Here is an 8,335-nt window from a genome sequence, read left to right on the forward strand (position 1 = left end):
TAGAACTCACAGAGATTTCTGTTGGCTAGATTTAACTCCATTAGCTACCCACGTAGGTAGTGTTCCATTCAGTAGGTTTTTAGTGAGATATCTAAGAAACAATTAAAAAAGATCAATTATGTAGTAGTCAAATATGAAATAATGCTAAGCTAATCATCATGACCATTTTTTCCTTTCGTTAAAATCACGATTAATATATTTTCTTGAAAATTAAGCAAATTATGTTACTAAGATGCTGTTAAAAATGCCAAAGTGGAGCTATATCCAAAAATGTTTTCTTCTAATAAATTATAAGGTGGTTCCACCACTACAAAAAATATTGTGTTTAACGGAGGATATTTAATGGAAGTTAATATAACCTTGATAAAACTTTTAAATAATGGAGGTTTTAATAACGTTTTGTTAAATTCTAAAGGTTTATTTATAAACCTCAATGAAATAATGTAGGTTTATTTAAAACCTCATCCAGATAACATGGGTTTATTTAAAACCCCATCAAAATAACGTAGGTTTATTCAAAACCCCAACAAATATATAGAATGTACTCTATTTTTCCCGCATGTTTTTTCGTTCTTTCTCTCCCATTCGTTGTTTTTTCCTTTCCTTGTTCTTCTTCCTAATCCCTAATAAAGCACTCAACGAAGGAGAGAAGTGTCGTTGCTGATGAAGGCGCCTCACCGCCGTAGCTCGCCGCTTCCGGTTTCTAGGATTTCGCTTCTCTTTCACGGTTTCTCGTCTTTCTACGGTAACACGTCTTTTCTTCTCTCAACCTCACTCCCTTGATTTCCTTCTTCTCTTTTTCCCTAGGCGCTACCACGTTGTTTATTCGCTTCATTATCCGCGGATTTCAGAATTCGGATTTTCAATATGGATTGTTGTGTTTTCTGAAATAGAATTGGAAAAATCTGTGGATGATTTTGGAATTTGCCTGTGTCAGAACAGTTTAGGTTTAAGTTGGGGGAAGATTGTAGCAACTCTTGATGACCATCTTTCATCCGAATTCTAAGGCTTTTTTATAATGCTCCTTATTCTTGACATTTTCTTTTCCTTCATATGTTAAGAGTTATTTTTATGAAGAGATAATTTTACTGTTTTAACTTTTGCATGTGTGACAGTCTGTAGAGAGTAGTCCATGTAGTGAAAATAGTGAAGGAGAAATAGTAGGACTGTCTCAATTGATAATTATTGAATTGTGTTTTAAAAAATATTTTCCAATTCCTTCTCATTGCACAAATGTTATACTGCAACATTTAACTTTTTTATTATTCATGCTTTACAATTTGCTATTGTAACTTACTTTTCTTTTGAAAAATATATTTTACTTATATATGCAGAACCTCATCGATCTGGCAGGTTCTGAGAGCTCAAGGACTGAAACAATTGGCATGAGAAGGAGAGAAGGATCTTACATCAATAAAAGTATTCTAACTCTCAGAACTGTGAGATCTTAAAATATGTTAGCTGGTCCTATCAGATTCTCTTTGTTTTATTTGAGATGTGTTTTTTCACCAAACTTTGCATAATGTTCTTTGTTGTTGGATTTTTTTTCTGTCTAGTTATTCATTTATTATTGTCAATCATGAACTAGCCTAAAATGTACTGAAATGGGATAGAAAAATACCAGAATTTAAGTTAAATCCGCCAGCTGTTTAAATATTGAATCCACCAAAATGTGACAATTTAATTTAAAATTCATTACATTCCTTCTTAGTTTCTCTCTTTTCAACATGATACTAGAGCAATATCAACCTCCATGGCTTGTTTTGTCACTCATCCTTTCAACATGTTTACTCAGTACATGTTTGTCATCGAAAACCTGTACATACATATGGTTTTCCTAAATGTGCAATTATTTATAGCTTTGTGAAGTGTGATTAATTTTGTTGTGCAGGTTATTTCAAAATTGATTGAAGGCAAAGCTAGTCATATATACCTTACAGGGACTCCAAATTGACTAGACTTCTTCAGTCTTCTCTTAGTGGTCATGGACGTATATCTGTAAGCCTTTATTTTGAACTAAACTTCCTTCATATGATTACGTTGTTATTCTACGAAATTCAACATTCTGAATTTAAATAGTTACCAATTCTTGTGTGATGTATAAAGCTAGAAGAGGGTCAATTCAAGTTGCAATCAAGATTGGAGTAAGAAGAAGATGCTAAAGTTGCTTTATTAGGAAGAATTCAACGCTTGACTAAGTTAATTTTGGTCTCCACTAAACCATCATACTCAAATAGATTTTCTAACCATCCTAGTCCTTGCAGAAGACATTCTTTTGGGGAAGAAGAGGTATTTCTCTTTTTTAGATTAGCTTTATCAATTTTTTTCTTCTCTAATACCAAGAATTTAAATTGTTATCAAATTCACTAAGAAGAAAATGAACTGGTGTTAAACTTATAATCACATTACATTCACACACACACACCCTGCACCAATTGACTAAATCATATGATGCAACTCTGGTAGGTGTTCAATGGAAAGCAGTGGAAGAAATTCAACAGTCAGAAAGTGGCATCACTTGCATATGCTCGCATACAAGGGAAAGCAACACTCATTGCCCACTTCCAAAATTCAAGCTTGATGAATGAGGATATGATGATAAGCGTTGCATGCCTATCCTCTTCAATACAGATGGTCCTAATGCCAGTGACCAGGTGTAAATTTCTTTTGCGATCCATTTATCTGTTACATTACATATATTATTACTTGTTTGAAGCATAGTATAGCATGTATTCTTGCTGACTTGAAGCATAATAAATAGATTAACTTTTATCTATACGACGCTCTACACGTATCTATTTCTGTGATGCTTTTTTTGTTTTCATGTTCAGTCCTATGTACGAGTTTGGGAGTTGGTTTTTGGAAAAGAATAGTTGATTTTGTTTTTTAAATTTGTGTTAGGATTCTTTACATTAGGAGTTTTTTACTTTAAAGAAGATAATTCAAAAACTGCACTGAGTGTTTTATGTGTGTAAGTAAATTTGTCTTGCTTGAGAGTTGTTTGGAAAATTTCTTTTAGAAATTATTTTTCTTTATATTGCAGGACCATATACAATATGTTCACTCAGAAGCCACCTCATGAATATTCCCAACAACTGTATGACAAGTGCAAGGTTCTTTTTCCTTTCCCTTAGCTCCCCTGGTCTGTCTCGAAAGGCAGAATGATATTAAGACTTCTGCCTCTGGTTTTAAAGTTTCTTTTGATTAATGTTATCTATAATCAATGTATTTCTGTAACAGGTCTTCTTAAAATTAGATTTAGTTTAAAATTGTACATATCTTTGTTATAGTTATTTTCTACTGACAGGCTAATCACTTATCTTGCTGCATAATGCGTGCCCCTCAGGTCTTTCTTCTAACCATGTGAGACCCATGTTGGGATTCATATCAGGCAACCAAGCAACCTCCTCAACCTGCTTTAAGTGATGTAAGTGTTGCTTTTGACACTAACTTTCTTACACTATTTTCAAATCCAAGCAGTTCCTATAAATCTAGGTAACATTTTTGTTTCATCACTGGTAAGTAATATTATTCATATTTGGTGGTGCTATCTCCTAAAATTTAAATTTCCAGAATCCAGGATAACATTCCTTTGTGGCCACAATTTATATATATATATATATATATATATATATATATATATATATATATATATATATATATATATATATATATATATAGATTCTTTAGGATATATCCAAGGTAGGGGTGCATGTTTTAAGACTTAGGATATTGCTTAAACTTTAGAGTTATGGTTTTGGAATGATCATTTTAGAAATTAGTAGTTTTGTACTGGCTTTTTCTCAGTGCTCAAATCCATCTATCAATTCTTCTTTCATATGTGGACTAGCCTCTTTTTCTCACTAGATTGATTTGGTTGTTTGCTCTATATTAGATAATTTAGGGTTATTACTTGGTTGTTTTCCCTATTTTAGAGCTTCTTTTTGAGAAATGAAATAGATATGTTGCATGCACCATATTCTAACCACTAGTCTTAATTCTATATTTGATGAACTAAGTTGTCATTTTTTTCTTTCTGAGTCCTAGGCGTTACCCAGAAGATTGGTCATTCATCTAAGATCCCACACCTTGTCTAGTTAGAGTAACTAAAACCATTCTTAAAACTTTGCTAATAACCTTAGGTATGCAGGTTAAGCAGTTTTTGCTTCTTACAAGAACAAATAATATAATCTAGCAGGTGCTAGACCCATACACCAATTCTTTTTTACTGTTTGCTAGATTGATATTAATATCCACGAGTATTACATGCCAAAAATTACAATATGCTATTTTTTCTATTAATCCCAGGAAAGATCTGAGGTAAAGCTTCTGATGGAACAAGTGCTTAAAACCTTTGTTCCACAGGAATCATATACATAATAGCATGCATTTATATCGTGCAGTACTAAGAACCACTAACAGAAGCTACAAGTTTAAATTATAATCAACAAGTCACAAAAAGAAAAAGATGTTTTAAAACCAAATACACTGAACTAGAATTGTCGCTAGTTTCACCGGATCCTCTCTGGCTGATATTTTATACATTATGAGAATACACACTTTTGTGTAGTTGTATCAGCTTTTATAATCTATTTTTTAATGGTTCATTTGGTTATTAGTGGTCAAAGAGGAGGCCTTCCTATGGATAAGTAAACATGGGTGAATGCTATTTTTGTGCCAATTTGTTGAAATGCAATGAGTTCCTTCATTTCTTTTCAATTAAAGACATTACTGAACCATCTATGGAAGCCTTGCTTTTCTTCTTTAGGATAGGGCTTGCATGTAGGAAATTATTATAGTTTAAAAAATAGCAACTTTGAATTTGTGATTATTTTGTTATAGAAATTTGGACATAAGGGATACATTTTGTTAAAGTGAGGAGCTGTTTTGCTTTACCAATCTGCCTCATCATCTTAGATGAGAGCTTTTACTTTGTTTATTGTTGAGTAGTTTTCTATGTGCATTACTAAGAGCTAGCATAACAATTGGCTGTCAAAAATACTCAAGAGTATTCGTGCTTTGACAGTGTTGTGCATCAAGCAAGTGCTAAAAAGCTAGAATCCTTATATACTTGAATCTGACTATTTTTTTTCATGCTCCAGATGCTACATACTCATTGGTGCTTTTCAACATTATTTAGTCTATTGAGAAAGAGCTATGCTTTTCAACATTATTTAGTCTATTGAAAAAGAGCTATTAAAACACCTTCAAAAAGGAGTTTATCAACAAAGTGATATATATAATTTCTTTTATATATTTTGATTCTTGTTATATGTCAATTGTTGTTAAACTATTTGTGTAATAATTTTGAAGGCTAAGTTTCTAGTGGAATCTGATGCTCATGTGACATATATATTCAAATCACTTAACATAAAATGGAGTGAGTATAGACAACAACTATGGCAACAACTTCTTTTATTTTTCAGAGTTTACATTTGTAATTATGATTCACATTTATATTGTAGGTTTCTGATCAAGGAAGTGTGCCAACTAGTACAAGTTCTGGACATAAGCAAAATCATATGTGATAGTTGAAGAATATAATATAATGTGGAAGTTAATTGAATCATTTTATGTTTGAGAACCATTGCAGTACTTCATGATAGTTTTTGTTGACTAATATTGTAGTTGAATTTGAATTTGAATTCGTATATTTGTTATACTTTGATATACATTTAGTCATCTATAAATAATTTGTCAATTTGATGAGTTTATATCTATTTAGGTATAATTTCATTAAATATAAATTAAAAAAATAGAATAAATGTAAATAATTGTGATTGAAAAAATATATATGAATACATAAATAATAAATGAGTAAAAAAATATAATAATAATAATTTAAAAATCTATGGTACTTTACGGAGGTTTTGAAACCTATAGTATTTTACGGAGGTTTTGAAACCTATAGTATTTTACGGAGGTTTTGAAGCCTAGGGTATTTTAGGGGGTTTTGAAACCCATGGTATTTTATGGGGGTTTTGAAACCTATGTTATTTTATGGAGGTTCTAAAACCCATAGTATTTTATGGAGGTTTCAAAATTCACAATATTTTACGGAGGTTTCAAAATTCATGGTAATTAATTGGGGGTTTTAAACCCACAAAACTTAATTGAGGTTTTAAAACCTATGTTAAATACAAGAGGATAATAAACCTCCGTTATTGATTGGTGTTTCCTTAGGTTTGTAAAAACTCCGGCTAACACATTCTTCAGGGATGGTTTAGCGGGGGAAATCGAAACCCCGGGTAAAGAACTTAGTAGAGGTTTTAACCCTGGGTAATGTAAAAATAAACCTCTGTTAAAAATATTTTTTCTTGTAGTGCACTATAAAAAAAATCTTTTATGGTAATCAATTTTAGTGAAAAAAAAATAGTCATTATAGTGATCAATTTAAATACCAATTTATAAAAATTAAAATTATTGGTTACTGAAATAGTTATTATTATGATTAAAAAATTATAGTGATCAATTTTGATACTAATTTATAAAATTTAAAATTATTGGTTACTAAAATAGTCATTATTATGAAAAAAAATATAATTAATTTTTAAATTTAACTCTAAAGTTATCAAAATTTTATCTACTAAAATAATTAATTTTTAAATTGATCTATATATTGAATTTACTAATTGAATAGTATCACACACATAAACAAATGTCTAAATTTGGAGGGATGACTTTTGAAATATAGATGAAACATGCTGGCTAATAACATAAATGCCAAACCAATGAACAAAACACATTTGAAGTATTGTCATCCAATAAATTTCAAATTTGCTTATGATATTACATTTCATTATAGTTTTTCTGATTTTGTTTTTGAATCTCAAAAGTTGCTTAGATTTAAACAGTAAAATAAAGTTTTTGAATAGTGTTTTAGGAAAAATAATATAAATATTTATTAGGTTTTAAAACAATAAAATAATTAAGAAACATCAGAAGAATATGATCATTACAAAAATTATATATAACCACATAAAATAAATAAAAAATATATTTTTTCACACCAAACAACAAATAAAAATAACTTACACGTGTGTGGGTTTTGTTAATAGGTTTTCAAATGTCTCTGGAATCTCTCCGCTTAATTTGTTAAAGCTTAGGTCTCTGAAAGAAAATCACCCAAAACAAGTTAAGAAAATGCTAAACAAAAGAAATAATAAAATATCGGAGCTATTTAGCTCAACTATTCGTTTCCATTACTTTGACAGATTATTTCAAATAAATAGCTACTATTTTAACATATAAATCAATACTAGAAAACTACATTGAAGAGTTCAGATTGGAAATAGATTGAATGAATAAACACTCACAAGGTGTTCAGACTATCAATGCTCGTCATGTTCCAAAGATCTAAAGGTAATTCGTCATTAATTTTGCAGTTTCTTAGTATCCTACAAAGGAATATCAAATTTGTGAAGTTTGCAGCAAAAATAGGTTAACAAAAATTGTGTACACCTTAATTTAAATCAATCTCATATGGCATTGGGAAACAAAAAAGAAGAAGCAATGAGAACTAATTAACTCACAGTGTCTTCAAACTTTTAAATTATTAATTTGTGGGAAAGTAGAATCTGATCCATTAATCAAGTCAGTAATTCTCCTGCATTCAATATTTTGATGAAAATAAGAAAATGATTTGACATTATTAAAATCATGATTACTTTATGAGACATTGTACTTACAAATCCTTTAAGTTGAGCAGAAATGAAATTTCAGAAGGAATTGGCCCACTTAAACCACTGTAACGTCCCATTTAATTATTAAGCGAAATTAAAGGAAAACGTCACACAATATAAGTACAGTAGCGTAGTCCTGGGGTGTTTAACACAACCCCGACAAACTCGGGTACACCACGATGTCAAAGGAGAGCTGAATACGAATACAACATAGAAAGTAGCGTAGAAATACGGAAAGAGATACATGGGCCATAGCCCTAAATAAATCACAAAGAAAACTCCAGCCCAGATGGCTAAGCAGCAGAATCACCGTTCCCTTGCTGACCACGAGAACCTTGCCCATCTGCTCCCATCAACCAAGTTGATGATCATCGCAAGGAAGAACAGCCACATACAACACAACCATGCAACAAAACAGGTAAGCTAGAGCCAACACATATTCATCATACAGTCAAATATATTTACATCATCTCTTAACCATATAACAACCAAACATGTTATGACTCTTCATTCGATACACTACGACTCGACTCGACTCATCCGGATACGTATAACTTAGTCGGATTCAGCGGATGCTTGCACTTGTGGTGGATACCTCTGCTCGAACCTGAGCTGCTCACCCCCGAGCTATGTGTTACAAATGTCACGATGAA

General features: G+C 31.2%; 1 long non-coding RNA gene across 7 annotated transcripts; it reads left to right on the plus strand.

Annotated features, from left to right (window-relative positions):
- The first annotated feature begins 511 nt into the window (after nt 1–511).
- On the plus strand, nt 512–5,674 carry LOC114184309. Of its 7 annotated transcripts, XR_003604579.1 has the most exons (9): nt 512–745; nt 1,335–1,419; nt 1,892–1,998; nt 2,107–2,289; nt 2,467–2,654; nt 3,044–3,113; nt 3,347–3,427; nt 5,314–5,380; nt 5,466–5,674. It is a non-coding gene; the product is annotated as an uncharacterized LOC114184309 (long non-coding RNA). The 7 variants fall into 7 exon arrangements; XR_003604581.1 differs by lacking the exon at nt 5,314–5,380 and having other exon boundaries at nt 1,335–1,439; XR_003604583.1 differs by lacking the exon at nt 5,314–5,380 and having other exon boundaries at nt 2,080–2,289.
- Nucleotides 5,675–8,335: the final 2,661 nt, after the last annotated feature.

Source organism: Vigna unguiculata, chromosome 5 (assembly GCF_004118075.2).
Source record: "Vigna unguiculata cultivar IT97K-499-35 chromosome 5, ASM411807v1, whole genome shotgun sequence".
Taxonomy (NCBI): Eukaryota; Viridiplantae; Streptophyta; class Magnoliopsida; order Fabales; family Fabaceae; genus Vigna; species Vigna unguiculata.